The sequence below is a fragment of the Schistocerca nitens genome, chromosome 9 (assembly GCF_023898315.1).
Source record: "Schistocerca nitens isolate TAMUIC-IGC-003100 chromosome 9, iqSchNite1.1, whole genome shotgun sequence".
Taxonomy (NCBI): Eukaryota; Metazoa; Arthropoda; class Insecta; order Orthoptera; family Acrididae; genus Schistocerca; species Schistocerca nitens.
The window spans coordinates 329736038-329758812 of record NC_064622.1 but is presented as its reverse complement, the minus strand read 5'-3'; the positions used below and the strand labels follow the sequence as shown (position 1 = coordinate 329758812).

General features: G+C 43.6%; 1 long non-coding RNA gene across 2 annotated transcripts; it reads left to right on the top strand.

Annotated features, from left to right (window-relative positions):
- The first annotated feature begins 7755 nt into the window (after positions 1-7755).
- LOC126203529 (uncharacterized) lies at positions 7756-22775 on the top strand. Of its 2 annotated transcripts, none has more exons than XR_007540290.1 (2): positions 7756-7839; positions 22455-22775. It is a non-coding gene; the product is annotated as an uncharacterized LOC126203529 (long non-coding RNA). The 2 variants fall into 2 exon arrangements; XR_007540289.1 differs by having other exon boundaries at positions 7780-7889.

Sequence of the window (22775 nt, the reverse complement as noted above, 5' to 3'; positions counted from 1 at the left end):
CGAAGTAGTGTCTGCAACGCATTAGTAAAGAGGTTTCCAAAGTAGTACCTTTCTCAATGTCAGAAATTACTCTCACGCATTCGTTCAGGAGATGCATGACAACCGAATAGGTGCCCGTCACTTTCTTGAATACGAGAAACTAATATTTCCGAATAACTTTACAAATTATTGTACATAGGAATATTGCTACAAAAAAATTAACATCTAAAAGTGTAACGCAGTAATTTTGTCTTGTGCTGTATCTACGGTTGTTTCCATCATCTGATGAAAACTGGACAGTTTGCGACATTTCAGTCTTGAGCGACCCTCTGTCGCAGATCTCTCTTTTTCCCTTAGTTGTAGTTATGGGGTCTTCGTGTTCTGTCCGTGCCTAATAGCACTGCGTCATTCTAATTAAAATTTATTATTTGATGTTCTAATTACACTAGCCATCAAAATTTTACTTTTTTTCCGTAACTGGCATGAAAACAGCTAATCTCTATGTTTTCAGGTCTACTGAAATGTTAATGAAAATGCAAGATTAGCTCTCGTTTTGATGTTATAGTAACTTTACGTTATAGCCTATATAAGATAGTGCATGTATTTACCTCGGTGTTATCCCTCGGAGGAAACCCACTGAAAACGCAACCGCTTCGCTTGGCGCTTGTAATTTTCTGCTCGTGATTCGCTGATTATTGTATAGCATTAATCGGCTGACGCTGGTGTGCTCTGCTTTTCCTGGTGTCTCACTTCAATATCAGAAATTTGATAGTGGAAGCGTTCTCCGTGCTCGTCGGTTATAGCGACGCGGTTGTCGGGAAAGAAGTCCAAGTCGGAACCTAGGAAATGTAACTTTAAGGACACGTAGCACTGAAGTCCACTATATCAGTGCAGAAGATATGCCACAAGATACTTATAGTTTTCTGCCCTCTTATTTCCTATAAAGCTTGTTGACACTTGAGCAAATACATCCCAAGCTAACCTTTCATTACTTCTCAGGAATGTGTTGAAATGCTCCTCTTCGTACAGTTTTCGGAATTGGGGACAACGTAAATTCCGTCTTCTACACTCCTGGAAATTGAAATAGGAACGGGGACTTATGACCACAGCAGTTGAGTCCCATAGTGCTCAGAGCCATTTGAACCATTGAAATAAGAACACCGTGAATTCATTGTCCCAGGAAGGGGAAACTTTATTGACACATTCCTGGGGTCAGATACATCACATGATCACACTGACAGAACCACAGGCACATAGACACAGGCAACAGAGCATGCACAATGTCGGCACTAGTACAGTGTATATCCACCTTTCGCAGCAATGCAGGCTGCTGTTCTCCCATGGAGACGATCGTAGAGATGCTGGATGTAGTCCTGTGGAACGGCTTGCCATGCCATTTCCACCTGGCGCCTCAGTTGGACCAGCGTTCGTGCTGGACGTGCAGACCGCGTGAGACGACGCTTCATCCAGTCCCAAACATGCTCAATGGGGGACAGATCCGGAGATCTTGCTGGCCAGGGTAGTTGACTTACACCTTCTAGAGCACGTTGGGTGGCACGGGATACATGCGGACGTGCATTGTCCTGTTGGAACAGCAAGTTCCCTTGCCGGTCTAGGAATGGTAGAACGATGGGTTCGATGACGGTTTGGATGTACCGTGCACTATTCAGTGTCCCCTCGACGATCACCAGTGGTGTACGGCCAGTGTAGGAGATCGCTCCCCACACCATGATGCCGGGTGTTGGCCCTGTGTGCCTCGGTCGTATGCAGTCCTGATTGTGGCGCTCACCTGCACGGCGCCAAACACGCATACGACCATCATTGGCACCAAGGCAGAAGCGACTCTCATCGCTGAAGACGACACGTCTCCATTCGTCCCTCCATTCACGCCTGTCGCGACACCACTGGAGGCGGGCTGCACGATGTTGGGGCGTGAGCGGAAGACGGCCTAACGGTGTGCGGGACCGTAGCCCAGCTTCATGGAGACGGTTGCGAATGGTCCTCGCCGATACCCCAGGAGCAACAGTGTCCCTAATTTGCTGGGAAGTGGCGGTGCGGTCCCCTACGGCACTGCGTAGGATCCTACGGTCTTGGCGTGCATCCGTGCGTCGCTGCGGTCCGGTCCCAGGTCGACGGGCACGTGCACCTTCCGCCGACCACTGGCGACAACATCGATGTACTGTGGAGACCTCACGCCCCACGTGTTGAGCAATTCGGCGGTACGTCCACCCGGCCTCCCGCATGCCCACTATACGCCCTCGCTCAAAGTCCGTCAACTGCACATACGGTTCACGCCCACGCTGTCGCGGCATGCTACCAGTGTTAAAGACTGCGATGGAGCTCCGTATGCCACGGCAAACTGGCTGACACTGACGGCGGCGGTGCACAAATGCTGCGCAGCTAGCGCCATTCGACGGCCAACACCGCGGTTCCTGGTGTGTCCGCTGTGCCGTGCGTGTGATCATTGCTTGTACAGCCCTCTCGCAGTGTCCGGAGCAAGTATGGTGGGTCTGACACACCGGTGTCAATGTGTTCTTTTTTCCATTTCCAGGAGTGTATTTTCCCCTCACGTGGAAATTTCTCGCGGAAAAAGAGAAATACTTCCCCATTTTTGTCCACGGCCTGAACTAAGTTTGTCACTAGGTTCAATTTGATATGAAGAGCAAGGAGAATTATGTTGTTGGATTCGACAAGTGCTTCGTGCATAACATTGTGAGATACTGGTTCGAGTGACTGACGCTTCCTTTATTTTTCGGAAGATGGATGGAATGGTATATGGCGCTCACAGAATGCTGTCACATTTACCGTCTTATCAAGACAATTCCACTGCTGTAGTCTTGACGCCAAGAGTTCGGCTTTACCTTTCGGTAATTCCAGATCTCTCACTAGGCCGCTAAGTTCACACTATGTGATGTTGTGAATCTCTGTACAATCATCGTTACAAACAAAACCAGGATCTTTCGAAGAACTGGGGGGCCGGCCGGTGTGGCCGTGCGGTTCTAGGCGCTTCAGTCTGGAACCGCGTGACCGCTACGGTCGCAGGTTCGAATCCTGCCTCGGGCGTGGATGTGAGTGATGTCCTTAGGTTAGTTAGGTTTAAGTAGTTCTAAGTTCTAGGGGACTGATGACCTTAGAAGTTAAGTCCCATAGTGCTCAGAGCCATTTGAACCATTTTTGAAGAACTGGGTTTTGAAAGTGATGGTACAGCACTAGTTTCACGACAGCCCTTGTCACTATCGCAATCAGGTAGGGCAGGAACAGGCTGTCCGTCTCAATGAGGCACTTGTCGCATGGCCAACGGTATGTTAGGGTATGTCAAGGAAAACTTTTTCTTCTTGAAAATACCATGTGTTAATGGAGATGTCATACAACAAATAATCATTCACATGATTTGATGGTTACCGTCAGATCATGGGTACAGCAAAGGCCATGGAAGATCTTTTACGCTTCAACCACTTTTAAAGACTCGAGAGAAAAGATGTGCAACATAGATGAGAAGCCCAGGCTTGTCCTGGTCCCGATTTCACAGCCAAAGTACAGTATACACGTCTTCCTAATATATGACGTTATTGTCCTTTGTCATTTCAAAATGGCCTGTCCACAAATGTAGCAAAATTGTCGATACTGCTTACGCATTTGCGTGGTGCATTGTACCACAGCAACCGCAATGACCACCCGCACTAACTACACTTCATTGAAACCTTCTTCAGCATACGAACAGAACACAGAATGTTGTTGTTGTTGTGGTCTTCAGTCCTGAGACTGGTTTGATGCAGCTCTCCATGCTACTCCATCCTGTGCAGGCTTCTTCATCTCCCAGTACTTACTGCAACCTACATCCTTCAGAATCTGCTTAGTGTATTCATCTCTTGGTCTCCCTCTACGATTTTTACCCTCCACGCTGTCCTCCAATGCTAAATTTGTGATCCCCTGATGCCCCAGAACATGTCCGACCAACCGGTCCCTTCTTTTTGTCAAGTATGTACCAGACTGAAACTACGCTTAAATGTAACACGCCCCCTCCTCCCTTCCCCTTAGCCTTGTTGCTACGAATCCGGGCTAAAAATGGCGACAAAATACACTGAACTATCGTTACTTGAAACTTCATTACTCTGTCTACCACTAGCGGGATTTAAAGGCCTATAAGAGTAGGGATTGACAATCAACGCTAAAAAAAAAAAAAAATTAAATGCACACCCCACCCCTGAAACTTGGAAACGAGAGCTAACTCGAGTTTTTCATCGTTGTTCTCGCTATCGTTGTCGTCGGTATAGTTAACAAACATTTATTTAATACCAGTTAAACTTTCACTGTTGGCTAGTGTTATATTTGTGAGTAATAGTAGTTGAAAACGGTTGGTCGGTTGTGAATTATGTAAGTAAGCGTGTGTCCGATTATTCAGGCTACTGCATAGTTTTCCGGATCGCCGGTACCGCAGCGCTCGTGGCCTTATCCTTTCTACACTCCTGGAAATTGAAATAAGAACACCGTGAATTCATTGTCCCAGGAAGGGGAAACTTTATTGACACATTCCTGGGGTCAGATACAATACATGATTGTAGTGTCGGCAGACTTGCCAACACTACGCACACTAATTGAAAGAGGCGGCCAAGATGCACGCGCTAACTCACGAAGGATGGAGTGAGGTCTGAAACAGGAGACTTAATGAATGCTATAAAGAAAATACGTAGCTTTGGAATATACTTAACTTTTAATGCTTCCTTTGGTACATCTCTCTCGACTATACAAATGAGACTCATAAGATACATGCACTGATACAATTGGCGCCTTGCTAAGTCGTAGCCATTAACTTAGCTGAAGGCTATTCTAACTGTCTCTCGGCAAATGAGAGCAAAGGCTTCGTCAGTATAGTCGCTAGCAACGTCGTCGTACAACTGGGGCGAGTTCTCGTACGTCTCTCGAGACCTGCCGTAGGGTGGCGCTTGGTCTGCGATCACACAGTGGCGACACGCGGGTCCGACATGTACTAATGGACCGCGGCCGATTTAAGCTACCACCTAGCAAGTGTGGTGTCCGGCAGTGACACCACAATGATCACACTGACAGAACCACAGGCACATAGACACAGGCAACAGAGCATGCACAATGTCGGCACTAGTACAGTGTATATACACCTTTCGCAGCAATGCAGGCTGCTATTCTCCCATGGAGACGATCGTAGAGATGCTGGGTGTAGTCCTGTGGAACGGCTTGCCATGCCATTTCCACCTGGCGCCTCAGTTGGACCAGCGTTCGTGCTGGACGTGCAGACCGCGTGAGACGACGCTTCATCCAGTCCCAAACATGCTCAATGGGGGACAGATCCGGAGATCGTGCTGGCCAGGGTAGTTGACTTACACCTTCTAGAGCACGTTGGGTGGCACGGGATACATGCGGACGTGCATTGTCCTGTTGGAACAGCAAGTTCCCTTGCCGGTCTAGGAATGGTAGAACGATGGGTTCGATGACGGTTTGGATGTACCGTGCACTATTCAGTGTCCCCTCGACGATCACCAGTGGTGTACGGCCAGTGTAGGAGATCGCTCCCCACACCATGATGCCGGGTGTTGGCCCTGTGTGCCTCGGTCGTATGCAGTCCTGATTGTGGCGCTCACCTGCACGGCGCCAAACACGCATACGACCATCATTGGCACCAAGGCAGAAGCGACTCTCATCGCTGAAGACGACACGTCTCCATTCGTCCCTCCATTCACGCCTGTCGCGACACCACTGGAGGCGGGCTGCACGATGTTGGGGCGTGAGCGGAAGACGGCCTAACGGTGTGCGGGACCGTAGCCCAGCTTCATGGAGACGGTTGCGAATGGTCCTCGCCGATACCCCAGGAGCAACAGTGTCCCTAATTTGCTGGGAAGTGGCGGTGCGGTCCCCTACGGCACTGCGTAGGATCCTACGGTCTTGGCGTGCATCCGTGCGTCGCTGCGGTCCGGTCCCAGGTCGACGGGCACGTGCACCTTCCGCCGACCACTGGCGACAACATCGATGTACTGTGGAGACCTCACGCCCCACGTGTTGAGCAATTCGGCGGTACGTCCACCCGGCCTCCCGCATGCCCACTATACGCCCTCGCTCAAAGTCCGTCAACTGCACATACGGTTCACGCCCACGCTGTCGCGGCATGCTACCAGTGTTAAAGACTGCGATGGAGCTCCGTATGCCACGGCAAACTGGCTGACACTGACGGCGGCGGTGCACAAATGCTGCGCAGCTAGCGCCATTCGACGGCCAACACCGCGGTTCCTGGTGTGTCCGCTGTGCTGTGCGTGTGATCATTGCTTGTACAGCCCTCTCGCAGTGTCCGGAGCAAGTATGGTGGGTCTGACACACCGGTGTCAATGTGTTCTGTTTTCCATTTCCAGGAGTGTATTACATCGAGATAATTTGAGGCCGGCCGCAGTGGCCGTGCGGTTAAAGGCGCTGCAGTCTGGAACCGCAAGACCGCTACGGTCGCAGGTTCGAATCCTGCCTCGGGCATGGATGTTTGTGATGTTCTTAGGTTAGTTAGGTTTAACTAGTTCTAAGTTCTAGGGGACTAATGACCTCAGCAGTTGAGTCCCATAGTGCTCAGAGCCATTTTGAGATAATTTGAGATTGTGTGATCTAGTTCATAGCTGAGGTTCCGAAAGTGAACCTGTGAATTAACCTACCGACGAGACCACATATTTCATATATGAAAGTTCTGCTGCGATGCATGTTGTAGAATTTTTCGTTAGTTGTTATTTTCTCGTTGACGATCATGTACCACTCAGCTTTAACATGAGATAATAGAATGTTACTGTGTTGATTCCTCCTAGATGACATTTGACTTCATCTGAGACTAGATTTCGTCTAAATGCTTTCGTTTGCTGTTCTTCGTTAAAAAGTCATTGATCTGTTTTTAAAGATGTGTTGTGTGTTTTGGTACTGTGTATGTAGCTAACCTCGACAAAATATGATCTAATATGTTTGGGTTGTGCTCACTGGCTCCCATCTGTTGATTGACGTCATAATAACAGTATAATCTTAGGAGTTTGTGTGAAGAGTATAGAAAGACTATCTCTAAATTACCTTTTGTTCTGATCATATGCCGAAGACTGGGAATATCGCTCTTCTAAGACAATAAGGAGAGGCCTATGATCTATTTTATTGGAAACTCTAGTCCTGCTTTCCTGATATTTCTCTAAATCACTTGACATGAATGCTGGACGACACGTGCAGCACGACTCCGTATGAGCTGGTGCTCCATCTCCAACATGACCCCAGGCCGCAGTTCCCTTCTTGTCTTCCTCTATGGAGACGACATTCATCCTTCACGTGCTGCCACGAATACAGCAACAGCAAGGTGACCCTTTGGCACCGCCTACTCGAAGAGAACAGTCACTCAGTTTGTCGTACACGCAAACGTATCCAGTTAACAACACAGTGCGGAATAACAGGAAGTCTAATCATGTAAGACAAGAGGCTAGATGCTTTTCAGACATTTCAATCTGCGATACGATCGTCAGCGAATCCGTGTCCTGTTTGAAAACATCCTGCATGCTCTTCGCATGACTCTGGAACAATCGTCTCGAAGAATATTGAAGTTCCTGCCGTAATTCGCGCGTATAAAACAAGCGTGGGGTTCTATATCTCTGTCCAATGGAGGACGTAGTTAATTATCTTATTTTTTTTAGTAATAAGCGGAGTACACAATAAACAATTTTGTGACAGTATGGGTGCGTATCTTTGCATATTCAACGGCAGCATTCAGAAATCACGCCGTACCAGAAAAAAAAAAATACGGAAGATGACGACACTAGTAAACAGCGGCAGCAGTAAAACATCATCTCTCTTCGAGTATTGACGGCTCAGATTTCTTCATAGGTATATAAACATACAGTAAGGAAACCTAGATAATAGCGAAACGTGTGAAGGTAAGAAAAATTAATATTTACAAAGAAATAGCACATACTTAGGAATAAAAACAGATCATAGAGCGCACGCAGGATGCGGAAACCACCATTAGTCTATCAAAACTAAACGATAAAGATGTATACTCAGCAATAGAAGCAAATTATTCCATCCTTAATTCCGAGATAACATGCTGTCAAAGCATAGTCTAGCTAATAAACCGCCGTTTTATAATTAAAACGTAAGTGGCACGCTGTAAGTTAAGCAACAACAAAAATACTCCTACGTCGCATCATTTAGGTCTAACATAATAATATTACAAAATATTTAAAACAGTGCTGTATTTTTACTGTAATGAAGTTGGCCCACATAACTAAACATGTACGCGCACGAAATAAGACAGAAGACAGGAAGCGGAGTTATAGCAACAGAACGTGTAGAAAGGAAAAACGCCTGGAGTTGAGATTGTTTCAACATTTACGATTAAAGAACCAGGAGAGGTAATGCAAAAGGAACTTGCGAAATTGTTCACACAGTTTTGCACGAAGACCACTCTTCAAAACTGGAACAATTTTGCAATTATTTCATGTGCCAAGAAATGGGACACGCAAAATGTAAATAATTATAATCAATCTGTCTCACCTTGTTAGTGTAAAAGATGATCAATAACATCCTCCTGAACCGCATGAAAAAATTGAATTTTGTTCAGGCAAAGGAACTAGACGGCTTTATAGGTGGACCTTTTTTTTGTCATCAGTCTTCTGACTGGTTTGATGCGGCCGGCCATCAGTTCCTCTCCTGTGCCAAGCTCCTCATCTCAGAGTAGCATTTGCAACCTACATCCTCAATTATTTGCTGTATGTATTCCAATCTCTGTCTTCCTCTACAGTTTTTGCCCTCTAAATCTCCCTCTAGTACCATGGAAGTCATTCCCTCATGTCTTAATGGATGTTCTATCATCCCGTCCCTTCTCCTTATCAGTGTTTTGCACATATGCCTTTCCTCCGATTCTGCGCAGAACCTCCTCATTCCTTACCTTATCAGTCCACCTAATTTTCAACATTCGTCTTTAGCACCACATCTCAAATGCTTCGATTCTCTTCTGTTCAGGTTTTCCCACAGTCCATGTTGCACTACCATACAATGCTGTACTCCAGAAATTTCTTCCTCAAATTAAGGCCGGTGTTTGATATTAGTAGACTTCTCTTGGCCAGGAATGCCGTTTTTGCCATTGCTAGTCTGCTTTTGATGTCCTCCTTGCTTCGTCCGCCACTCGTTATTTTGCTTCCTAGGTAGCAACTTCCCCTACTTCGTGGCCATCAATCCTGATGTTAACTTTCTTGGTGTTCTCATTTCTACTACTTCTCGTAACCTTCGTCTTCCTTCGATTTACTACCAATCCGTACTCTGTACTCATTAGACTGTTCATTCCGTTCAGCAGACCATGTAATTCTTCTTCACTTTCACTCAGGATAGCAATGTCATCAGCGAATCGTATCACTGATATCCTCTCACCTTGAATTCTAATTCCACTCCTGAACTTTTCTTTTATTTCCATCATTGCTTCCTCGATGTACAGATTGAACAGTAAAGGTGAAATGCTAGATCCTTGCCTTACACCCTTTTTAATACGAGCACTTCGTTCTTGGTCGTCCACTTTTATTACTCCCTCTTGGACATGTTGTATATGACCCATCTCTCCCTATAGCTTATCCCTACTTTTTACAAAATTTCATGCACCATTTTACATTGTCGAACGCTTTTTCCAGGTCGAGAAATCCTATGAACGCGTCTTGATTTTTCTTTAGTCTTCCTTCCATTATCAACCGTAACGTCAGAATTACCTTTGGTGCCTTTACCTTTCCTAAAGCCAAACTGATACTCATCTAGCGTATCCTCAGTTTTGTTTTCCATTCTTCTGTATATTATTCTTGTAAGCAACTTGGATGGGTTACATGAGTTGTTAAGCTGACTGTGCAATAATTCTGGAAATTATGAGAACGGAATAATGAGCATCAGTTTCCAATTAAGAGATTCCATGAAAATTTTTGAAAAAGCTAGGCTTATTCTACGCATGTTAGGATGCTGAGGAATATATACGATAAAGTTACTGTTTTCAGTATACTTCATTCAGATTGTTAAGAGGACTCAAGAAGACTAAAATTACTCAGTAGTTCAGTAGTTGTAGTGTAACACCGGTCCATTCAGAGTCGGGAGCCATTTCATCATCATAAAAAGTAATATGTTTCTTAATTTTTTCACGCGACCGTTTTTGCATTCGAGTTACAAGGCAGAGTAGTTCCTTACACTGGCTCTCCTCTTTTGTGGTATACATCATAAAAAATAAAAAAAAACAACTGCTGCAGGATAAAGTAAAAGGAGTATCAATATTTTAAACATGGTTGAAACAGCAACTGTTGAAATTCTTCACGATAAATGATAACAGCCAAAACAGTTGCAGGATAAAGATTTATTAAAATTCTTGACCACGTTTTCGGTATATCTAAATATACCTTCATCAGAAGTAAAATACACTAAAATCGCATCCTGCAGTGGAGATCCATAAAACAACTGTGCCAAGCTGTGCTGTGTTCGCATCGACCCTCTTTCCGTAATTATGTTGTATAAATGTTTTATTTACTGACGACGCCTTTGGCACGATTGTTTTATGAATTTCCATTGCAGGATGTGATTTTAGTGCATTTTACTTCTGATGAAGGTATATTTAGATATATTGAAACCGTGGTCAAGAATTTTAATAAATCTTTATCCTGCAACTGTTTTGGCTGTCATCATTTACCGTAAAAGGAGTATAGCTTGAAATTTGGAAGGAAACAGACGAGTTTTTCCGAATTGTGTGATTCAACATATAATATTGTTATATGACTACTGAATAATTAACGTATAAACAATAAATTGTGAGCTTCAGTGTTAAACGTGCATTACATTATTTATCTATCCTTCTTCTAGAGTTTTACTTAAGTCCGCATCAGATATCACGTCGTCCTAGGAAAGTTTTTAGTTCCGTAAATGTAGCTAAAGACAATGACTGGGTGGACCATAACAGAAGTAAATAGACGAATAAAAATTGTCGGGAGTGCTTCCGGTTAACGAAATAGCTTTTCTAAAAGTAAGCTTCTAGTCTGTCTGAACATAAAGTATAGAATAGCATGTTTTACAGTTTTTTGAACTGTCACAGAGGCTTTTAATGCGGAAAACTTTCAGGAGATAACTTCAGTACTGTAGGGAAACGGCTTGTAGACAGGTTAATGTTATGTATCTGAAAAGCTCCCAAATTTCTTTGATGATTCAGCTAAGCCAAGTGGGGAAAATAAAAATAACATCGGAATAAAATCTTGCCGGCCGCTGTGACAGAGCGGTTCTAGGCGCTTGAGTCTGGAACCGCGCTGCTGCTACGGTCGCAGGTTCGAATCCTGCCTCGGGCATGGATGTGTGTGATGTCCTTAGGTTTAAGTAGTTCTAAGTCTAGGGGACTGATGACCTCAGATGTCAAGTGCCGTAGTGCTTAGAGCCATTTTTGAATAAAATCTTCAAGTAATTAAACCTACGTGAACGGAAAACCAACACAATGCCAAAGACCTTACCATCTTAACTGTAAATGCTGATCTACGATGCAAAACGACAAAACGGTCACAAGTTGCCTACCTAGTGGTTTATGGGGGTATGAAAATTTCATTTCCTGTATTTAAAATTAACGTTGACAGAATTTAAAACTTCAAAGTATTATCATAATATACTCATTAAGAAGTATAATTTTAGGTCCGATTTTCGACACAATAATTCAGATAAGACATTACTGTGCACGTCTTGAGGCAGCATAACTCAGGGCGCGCAAATCACCCAGACGATATTCAACCAGTAAGAAAGAGTGCACTTAACGATTTCCAAAAAGTTTAGACGTAATTTCAAACTTTTCGAAACTTTTTCTCGCTGACACTACCATAGAATAATAAAGGGAAAGAAGTTTGCCGCTTGCTACATTATCGCTTTTCATGCACGAAAACTTCAGCATCAGGTATGACGTTTGAATTTATTACTTCTTTATTACCAACACTATTCGGAACCACATTTTGCAGACAGTATCCACATATATCACTGAATATACCTGCAAGATAATATCGCTGAGAAGCGTGAAACTGATGTGAGCGTACATGGGAGTTCCATTCCCTGAAGAATAGGACGTGAGGAAGGTGGGTTACTGAAAATCCCTTAAACCGAACGTACGTCTCCAGTACAAAAAATCCGTCAGTAGAAAAGGTATTATACCCAGGTTAACCACAAGTGTTTCGCCAGGAGCAGTAATCTGCAAAATAAGCAGCTGTCGCGGCAGACGCGGAAGTGCAACAAAGGACATAACATGCGGGCTCTTTGAGCTAAAGGAAATACGCAGCACTGCGAAGAAATATAAGCTGTTGGCAGACGTCCAGCTGTATTATTCGCGATGGCTGCCTCCACCAGAACTGTTCCCCATCTCTGTTTGGCCTTCGCGTTAAGTCTAGAATTGCCATTAGTAGCAAATTACGTCTACAAATGAAAATATGAGGCCTAACTTTGCTAACGGAATCGTCACATCCTAAAATAACACAGTAGAGGCCCATGTAGTCCACATCACTTCATACATCACTTGTAACAGGTGTTAGAAGTTATAACTCTGCAAAAAATAAATAAAAATAAAAAATTAAAAATGGTTACTGGCTGCACCAGACTGTGCCCTACCACGCTATCAACCAACATATATTCCGAAAACACTGGTCATGCTGACCCCAGCTTGTGCTTTATTCACATGAAATCCTGAAAGGCGCGCACGAACCAATCGAGCAACATTTCTTAGTTTCTTAAAAGTATTTGACTCAATACCACACATTCGGTTGTTAATTAAAATACAGTCACACGTGATATCGAACGGGAGTTGTTAATTGATTGAGGACGCAGCAAGTTGTCTAGGATCGACACTCATCATTGGATGTAGAAGTAATTTCAGGCATGTCCCACTGTAGTGTCATGCGATCCTCACTGTTCATCTTGTATGTTAATTAAATGGCTTTGAGCACTATGGGACTTAACATCTGTGGTCATCAGTCCCCTAGGACTTAGAACTACTTAAACCTAACTAACATAAGGACATCACACACATCCATGCCCGAGGCAAGATTCGAACCTGCGACCGTAGCGGTCACGCGGTTCCAGACTGAAGCGCCTAGAACCGCATGGCCACACCGGCCTGCCTTATGTTAATTACCTTGCCGACAATATTAATAGTTATCTCAGACGTCTTTCAGATGATCTTGTTATTTGTTACGGAGAACAATCTGAAAAAAACAAAACGTAACAGATATTCTGCCACATCTTGACAGTACTTAAAAGTAATAGAAAGATTAGAAATTTGCTTAAAATTCGAAATGTGTTCGATCGGGTTCAGATCTGGCGAGATAGGGGACCAGCACGTCAATTAAAACTCGCCACTATGTCCCTAGAATGTCACTCACATCAGGAAACATGATCGTCATGAAGGCGTACACAAACAGTGTACGATATTCATTGGCCGTCACGGAGCATTGAACGAGCTCCTCTGAACACATGGATGTCCACGTGAATGCTCCCCAGAGCATAACGGAGCCGCCGCCAGCTTGTCTCCGTCCCGCCATACGTGCGTCAAGGAGCTGGTCCCCTGGTAGACGATAGACCCGTGCCCTCCAATCGGCATGGTGAAGCAGGTATTGGGATTCATCAGACCATGCTCTGCCACTGGGCCAACGTCCAGTGCCGAGGGTCATGGACCCATTTCAGTCGTAGTTGCCGATGTCGTGGTGTTAACATTGGCACATGCATGGGTCGACGGATGCTGAGGCCCATCGTTAGGAGTGTTCGGTGCACTGTGTGTTCAGACACACTCGTCCTCCGCCCAGCACTAAAATCTGATGTTAGTTCCACCACAGTTCGCAGCCTGTCCAAGTTTACCAGTCCGCTCAGCCTATGACGTCCGACATCTGTAATGAGGGTGACCGCCCAACCTCACGGTGTCTGACGTTGTTTCAGCGTGGTTTCGCTGCATGTTGAACACACTCACCACAGGACTCCTCGAACACCCGACAACTCGTGTAGTTTCCGAAACGCTCGTCCTGAGCCTCGAGCCCATCACAGTCTGCCTTCAGTCGAAGTCAGACAGATCAAGCACCTTCACCACACAGCACATCCGCTGATATTTCATACACCGTGCGCTTGTCTGAGTAGCAGTCATTCCTCGCCAGGTGACGCTGCTATCGCCTGGAAGGGTTTATAATGATAGTAGGTCAGTGATCATAATGTTTTTGCTGGACAGTGTAGGTTGTTGTTGTTGTGGTCTTCAGTCGTGAGACTGGTTTGATGCAGCTCTCCATGCTACTCTATCCTGTGCAAGCTTCTTCATCTCCCAATACCTACTGCAACCTACATCCTTCTGAATCTGTTTAGTGTATTCATCTCTTGGTCTCCCTCTACGATTTCTACCCTCCACGCTGCCCTCCAATACTAAATTGGTGATCCCTTGATGCCTCTGAACATGTCCTACCAACCGATCCCTTCTTCTAGTCAAATTGTGCCACAAACTTCTCATCTCCCCAATCCTATTCAGTACCTCCTCATTAGTTATGTGATCTACCCATCTAATCTTCAGCATTCTTCTGTAGCATCACATTTCGAAAGCTTCTATTCTCTTTCTGTCCAAACTAGTAATCGTCCATGTTTCACTTCCATACATGGCTACGCTCCATACAAATACTTTCCGAAACGACTTCCTGACACTTAAATCTATACTCGATGTTAATAAATTTCTCTTCTTCAGAAACGCTTTCCTTGCCAGTCTGCATTTTATATCCTCTCTACTTCGACCATCATCAGTTATTTTGCTCCCCAAATAGTAAAACTCCTTTACTACTTTAAGTGTCTCATTTCCTAATCTAATTCCCGCAGCACCACCCGACTTCATTCGACTACATTCCATTATCCTCGTTTTGCTTTTGTTGATGTTCATCTTATACCCTACTTTCAAGACACTGTCCATTCCGTTCAACTGCTCTTCCAAGTCCTTTGCTGTCTCTGACAGAATTACAATGTCATCGGCGAACCTCAAAGTTTTTATTTCTTGTCCATGGATTTTAATACTTACTGCTTGCTCTTTCTCCTGATAACGATGTCCTCCTGAGTAGTTCCCGTCCGGAGATCCGAATGGGGGACTATTTTATCTCCGAAATATTTTACCCAAGAGGACGCTATCACCATTTAACCATACAGTAAAGCTGCATGCCCTCGGGAAAAATTACGGCTGTAGTTTCCCCTTGCTTTCAGCCGTTCGCAGTACCAGCACAGCACGGCCGTTTTGGGTAGTGTTACAAGGCCAGATCAGACAATCATCCAGACTCAGCAGTGTAGGTTATGGATTTAAAAAATTTCATTGCGGCTTTTATAATAAAATGGAAAAGTACTTACAGTTCAACTTCTAATTCATTATTTTTAAACCAGACAGCTTTCTCTGAGGTAACAATCTAACTGAAAGTTTGCAATTTTCCTTTTGGTCACTGTTTTCGACATATAGTACTTTACCTACCATTTTCTGTGTGTATAGTGTTATTTTCTGTAATTGTTGCCAAATTTCTCAGGTTCTGCTTTCAGTTTTTTTTTTTTTGTGACTATATGTGCCGGTGTAAGTTCTCTCTCTCTCTCTCTCTCTCTCTCTCCCTCTCTCTCTCTCTCTGTCTTTCTCTGTGTGTGTGTGTGTGTGTGTGTGTGTGTGTGTGTGTGTGTTTTCCACGTACACATATATTCTTCGGCGAAAACGGGATTTGTGATTATCTATTGACATTACTGCTTATTATATGATCAAACAGTGTAAACACGTAGTCATATTCACTTGTTCATTTAGAGCATCTTCTTTTCAGATTTTCTTACATGTATATGGTAATTTGCTTGTAATGTTAGGAATTATCCTTCAGTACTTGTTCTAAGTACTTTCATGTCTTTCATTCTTGTAGGTTTGTGCTTATCTTCTCTTAAACGTCCTACAAAAGCTGGCTGCCTTCCCATATTGCCATGCTCTGATATGTTGTTTGTACTGGGTGTCGAATGTTCTGCTGACTTTTTCTACATACGTTTCGTCACATGTGCTGCATTGTAGTTGGTATATTCCTGCTTTATTGTAGGTGTCTGCGTCTTTTGTTATTTTTGGAATGTACTTTTGGAATGAACAACTTGTTTATGCCATGTCTCTTGAAAATGGATGTTATTTTATGTGTGAGTTTGTGCTTGTAGGTCACTTTACGCTTCATAAAAACAATAACATGGTGTACTACGACTGCAACTTCAATCACTATTGCAATCTGACATCTTATACAAATACCTGGCTATAACAAACTTTAGTAATATAAAATGGAACGATCATAGAGGCTCAATCATCGGCAAAGCAGTCACACACTTCGGCACATTCATACGATTTTAGAAAACCCAGTAAGTCCACGAAGGAAATAGCTTACAAAACATTTGTGTGACTCTTCCTATAAAATTGCTCAAGGTTGTGAGAGCTGTGCCAAATCTGGCTAATGAGACAGTGTCACCGACGTGCTGAAAAAAACTGAACTGCCAGACACATGAAGATAGACGCAAACTGTTCTTTGATAGCCTGCTTACTGTGTTTCAAGAACAAGCTTTGATTGAGGAATGCGGTAATAAACCATAGCCCCAGCAGGAGAGCAATCCACCTTTTGGACCAAATATGCACCACAGCTGCTCCTCGAAATGTGGCACATGGAGGAAAGGATAGTGACAGGATGCCTTCTCAGCAGAACACGCAGACCTTTGTCAGCATGACACATGCAAACTTTGCTCTCCCAACCACAGCCCAGAATTTTACACGACATTCACACAAATAAATGAATCAGTATGTACCCAGAACCGGTCATCTTGTTCTCTATATCCCACATGGCACTCAAACATCATGGTTGTTCGATCTTTGTAAGTACAATGGATCCCCAAATCAGATTAAATGCCACAATAATATCCCCAGGTGTAAATTATCTCTATTACGGTTCTATGACTACAAAACATATGTGGTTCACTTATTGGAACTACTGGTAAAACTTTCAGGTTGAGGTACACTTGGTGATAACTGTAATTTGATGTTTCTGTCAAAGTAAATTATCACTTTGAGAAAGGAAGTATGTAAAGATATGTTCTGTAAACACAAATGGCTACTCATTGACACTACTAATCGAAATTACAGGTTAATGTAGGGTTGGTGTCATCTTCATGCCAAAGTAAAACATGTGCAGCCCACATATGGGAAGTAAGATACGTCCAAGTTTGAGCACGGCAGCAAGTCCCGACTTGCGTTAAAACTTGCTGACTAAGGATACAGTCAAATCTTAGGTTCAAATGGCTCTGAACACTATGCGACTTAGCTTCTGAGGTCATCAGTCGCCTAGAACTTAGAACTAATGAAACCTAACTAACCTAAGGACATCACACACATCCATGCCCGAGGCAGGATTCGAACGTGCGACCGTAGCGGTCGCTCGGCTCGAGACTGTAGCGCCTAGAACCGCACGGCCACTCCGGCCGGCTCAAATCTTAGGCCTCCCGACATACACATATGGTTAGGAGGCAGGAGTTGAGGCGTGACAAAGTTGTACGTGTCATATTTCTCATATCACAGTGATCTGGGCTGCAAGTGTATCTGGTATGTGTGGGGTGGGGTGGGGGAGGTGCAGCAGTGTACTAGTGGATAATCCAATCCAAGAATATTTACGGAAAGGACGGTCTGTAACGTTAAAGAAAGAAAGAAATATGTATGTGGTAATTCTCCAGGATGTGCCCCTCGTAATATTGTAACAACATTATGTATACAAATATTACGTCATGGATCTGGATATAACACAATATTCTTATGGAAGTTTTAACAAAGTGGAGGTCTGTGATGAGTTCTGTGTGTAAGAAGACTACCAAGGGAACAGCTATGTGATTGTGATCAGTGATAAGACAGTTAAGGCAGACAGCTAGGGGTACTGGTATCAGAAGATGTAGACAGATCATCCGCTCCTTATTGTCACATGATTTGGTTCGCGTCTGTAGCTATGCAAGCGAAAGATCAGATTTCCAACGTGGGCTACTGTCATTGCGCCAACACTAGCGACTTTAATGGACTGCATACACGTATTGACGTTTGCCACTTTGCAAGTGGAGCCCAGCTTGAGCACCTGTAAAGTAATATAATAAGCAGGAGGCATGCTCTGTCCATTGTGTGTGTCATTTCTCGGTATGTCTTGTAGTTTTTACGTAGTCATCTTCTGAAAGCCCTGAGGTACTTAGAAATAATTTTGTATTAAGTCACCATTTTATTATAGATTGGGCATTAGAGAGCTTTCTTGGCAAACTTTAGGTTTTTGATCCAGGTTTCCAGTTCCAATTATAGACTAAAGATACATAACAAGTGTAGACATTAAATCACAAGCGCAGGAGTGAACAATGATGTTGGCAACTATCCTATTGATTTTATGAACCATCATTAAAATTTACCTATGAGATACTTTTACATCTTTCTTGGCTAAAGAACATGCTATTACCAGACTGGAAGCTATGTATCTACACGCTGGGTGGTGTGTTTGACTTTGTGCTATGCCAGTTGCTTTTATATGTTATAAGCTGTTGGATAGCTTACGAAGTAGCTACCGTGTTGTGTTTTTGACAGTGTTCTGCAGTTTTTATACTGGGGAAATAAGAACTGCTGACTAATGTTTAAGTAAACATTCAAGGGCATCAAGACTGAGAAGAGACTATGATCTATATTATGTCTACATATAGTTTTAATTATTTATCTACAAAATATGTAAAAACTGTTAACACAAATTTCAACAAGGACAACGCAACTGTTATATTACACCTGGAGGAACATACTTATCTAAATTCAGCACATTGTTCACCTCAATTCAATTAAATAGAGGTACAGCTCAATTAAGATTGCTTCCCACGAATAATGTTCTTCAACAGGTGTTAAGAAAAGGAAACAATATACTGATCAGACTTAAATCCTACCCCATTACAGATACAATATATTTGAATGGGGTTAATATCTTATGTGTAAGCAAAAGAAAACTACAGGGCTATTACAAATGATTGAAGCGATTTCATAAATTCACTGTAGCTCCATTCATTGACATATGGTCACGACACACTACAGATACGTAGAAAAACTCATAAAGTTTTGTTCGGCTGACGCCGCACTTCAGGTTTCTGCCGCCAGAGCGCTCGAGAGCGCAGTGAGACAAAATGGAGACAGGAGCCGAGAAAGCGTATGTCGTGCTTGAAATGCACTCACATCAGTCAGGCATAACAGTGCTACGACACTTCAGGACGAAGTTCAACAAAGATCCACCAACTGATAACGCCATTCGGCGATGGTATGCGCAGTTTAAAGCTTCTGGATGCCTCTGTAAGGGGAAATCAACGGGTCGGCCTGCAGTGAGCGAAGAAACGGTTGAACGCGTGCGGGCAAGTTACACGCGTAGCCCGCGGAAGTCGACGAATAAAGCAAGCAGGGAGCTAAACGTACCACAGAGGACGGTTTGGAAAATCTTACGGAAAAGGCTAAAGCAGAAGCCTTACCGTTTACAATTGCTACAAGCCCTGACACCCGATGACAAAGTCAATCGCTTTGAATTTTCGGCGCGGTTGCAACAGCTCATGGGAGAGGATGCGTTCAGTGCGAAACTTGTTTTCAGTGATGAAGCAACATTTTTTCCTAATGGTGAAGTGAACAGACAAAAATGGTTCAAATGGCTCTGAGCACTATGGGACTCAACTGCTGAGGTCATTAGTCCCCTAACCAACCTAAGGACATCACAAACATCCATGCCCGAGGCAGGATTCGAACCTGCGACCGTAGCGGTCTTGCGGTTCCAGACTGCAGCGCCTTTAACCGCACGGCCACTTCGGCCGGCTAAGTGAACAGACACAATGTGCGAATCTGGGCGGTAGAGAATCCTCACGCATTCGTGCAGCAAATTCGCAATTCACCAAAAGTTAACGTGTTTTGTGCAATCTCACGGTTTAAAGTTTACGGCCCCTTTTTCTTCTGCCTAAAAAAAGGTTACAGGACATGTGTATCTGGACATGCTGGAAAATTGGCTCATGCCACAACTGGAGACCGACAGCGCCGACTTCATCTTTCAACAGGATGGTGCTCCACCGCACTTCCATCATGATGTTCGGCATTTCTTAAACAGGAGATGGGAAGACCGATGGATCGGTCGTGGTGAAGGTCGTGATCAGCAATTTACGTCATGGCCTCCACGCTCTCCCGACTTAACCCCATGCGATTTATTTCTGTAGGGTTATGTGAAAGATTCAGTGTTTAAACCTCCTCTACCAAGAAACGTGCCAGAACTGCGAGCTCGCATCAACGATGCTTTCGAACTCATTGATGGGGACATGCTGCGCCGAGTGTGGGAGGAACTTGATTATCGGCTTGATGTCTGCCGAATCACTAAAGGGGCACATATCGAACATTTGTGAATGCCTAAAGAATATTTTTGAGTTTTTGTATGTGTGTGCAAAGCATTGTGAAAATATCTCAAATAATAAAGTTATTGTAGAGCTGTGAAATCGCTTCAATCATTTGTAATAACCCTGTAGAAATGGTAAAGGTAGGAAGTAAAAAATACAAACTGGAATATTTGGTGAAAACAACTGCCATGAAGGAAAAATAAAATCTCCCTTGTAAACAAAAACAATTCATTAAAGATGTGCAAACAAGGATTACAAATTACTCGTAATATGGGAATATCTGGATATGACTAGGAGGTATACAAGATATGACCATTTACTGTAAACACCAATGAAACGTGACCATAGGTCGGAGCGCTCACAGAAAATGGTGAATCCAAGAAAGCTTCCCGTATTAGAGAACATACAAAACAATCTGTTCATAAAGCCCCATCCTGTGTTGACCACCTTAAAAGCATGGTTACTTTGTATCTAAATATGATGATTTTGACGTTGTGCATCTAGGAAAAGCAGCAATTTACAGAGTGTAAAACTGATGGAATGATTAAATTTAATTGTAAATTATTTGCTGAAGAGTCCAAATCAAAGCTCTATACAGAAATTCAGCTAGAATATGGGGAAGAGTTGTCATCTTGCACCCAAGATGATGTCTAGAGTCTTAACATAATTACAATGCAGAAAATAAAAGACAAAATTTTAATTCTTGAATGCTCTCTTCTAGAAGAAGTGTTCTACAGGGCATAGAAAAAGGCTGTGTGCGGCACTTTGTGAGCTCCAGCACTTGGGAAGCAGGCTACAATCACCGCATTCACTATGACTACATCATCAGACTTTGGCCAGTTTTAACGAAACAAAGACGAGTTTTTGACGAATAATGCATACTGTTATACCTGGAAATAACATTGTGGCACTTAACTTGCGAGTAAATTGTGCCTTGCACTAAGCAAGCACAAAGATCAAGCCACAGCTGGGTTTCAGCATCATGTGTAGTTGAACATGTTACACCAATTACGCCAATAAGTGAGCCATGAATGATCTGTACTGTTGTACAACAAATCTTCACCTACTTTGACACGTAATACAGACAGTTTTTTAAGTGCTATTTTACTGTGGTTGAAGCACAGTCATCACCAAGTGTACTTTAACCTGTAAGTGGCACCAGTAATGGCCGTAAGTGAGTTATATATGTTTCGTATGGTTACAGAACAATAATATAGACAATTTAGACGTGGGAATAACATTGTGACATTTTATATGAGGGTCTATTGTGCCTTGCACGAAGTCGGTACAGTCTTGCATGGAAGGCAAGTGAATTACAGAGTCCAAGATGGCTGGCTCTGGGATACATCTGACTGGCTGTTTGGGAGAGCCAGATGTATGTGTGTGTGTGTGTGTGTGTGTGTGTGTGTGTGTGTGTGTGCTGACAAGGCTGTGCGCTTCTGCTGGCAGAGCATCTTGCCACTGTCACGTAGTCTGAGGAATGGCCAGAGTGGATGTTTGATACAAAGAATACATTTCTCTGTCGCTAATCATCTACGTATTACTCCTACAGAGACGATAAAGTCGAAATTAGCTTCGCTGCGGTGTGCACAGAGGCGTAAAGGCAATCATTTTCCCCTCATTCCATGTGTGAAAGGAACACGAAGAAAGCCTAATGAATCGTACAATAAGGAGTACCCTCTGCTAGGCCCTTCACAGTTGTCTGCAAGGTATAGATTGTTTAAAGTATGATTTGTGCCTTCATTTTAGTCTTAAGGCATGGTGACAGGAGGACGAAAACGATACTCCATAACAAATGTAGTGTTAGTTATACTGTATGCAGCTGTGCACTGTAAGACTCTGGACTCGCAGTCAGGAAGTTGGCGACTGAAGTCCCCTCATGGTCATTCAGAGTCAGTTTTCATAATTTCTCTAAATTGCTTGATGGCATTCGGCAGGATGGTTCTTTTAAAAGGGTAACCGCCAAAATGTTCAAATATCACCTTATTTTCCGTTTTTGCAGTGCTAGTTTCAGTAACTACTTGTTCCTGTGTCTGCAGGTGATGACTGCGATGCCGTACGATTCTGTAGACGAGTCGTCGCTAGCGCTGCCTAGCGAAGACGTCAGAAACTAGGAGCCAATACAGACTGGTGGGCGCCAAACATCCCACGGAGTGCATGGAACTCCTCAGGAAACGCTTCCACTATATTATCCTATGAGCGAGCTGCTGGCGCAGGCAATCACACCAGAAGAACAAATCTCTCTTCTTCATTTTAAGTTTTCTGTCTCATATATGAAAATGTTGTTAAAACTGTTGTGAGCATATATGAAGAGCTATTAATCCCCATCTTACAAATGAATAAATTAATTTTAGCATTCA